The following is a 384-nucleotide window of genomic DNA, read 5'->3' on the forward strand; positions in this document are numbered from 1 at the left end:
CCTGTCGGTGGGCAGCCTGTGCTGCCACAGGCCCCGTGCCCTGTCTCAGCAGCACGAACTTCAGCCATTTACCCTCAGAACCGGGTGACCCCTCCAAGCAGGTCATAAGATTCAGATGTCAGCATCTTAAACACTGACACTAAAACTAGCACCGTCTCCACGGCAAGAACTGGATCTTCCGCCCAGTATGGGTAGGCAATGCTCTATGGGACAACTTCATCCTGCAACGTCTCGGCTGTTTTTCACTTCCACTGCATCGTCCCCTTTTGGCTCCGTTACTCTGGGCCTAACAACTGCGCGCCGCTGTCACGGGAGCCAATCACCGCTACCGGCCCTGCAGCCCCCGGGGCTGAGCCCCTCCCCGGCTCGCCCCGCCGCCCTTCT

This window comes from Fulmarus glacialis, unplaced genomic scaffold (genome assembly GCF_000690835.1).
Source record: "Fulmarus glacialis isolate BGI_N327 unplaced genomic scaffold, ASM69083v1 scaffold32263, whole genome shotgun sequence".
NCBI lineage: Eukaryota > Metazoa > Chordata > Aves > Procellariiformes > Procellariidae > Fulmarus > Fulmarus glacialis.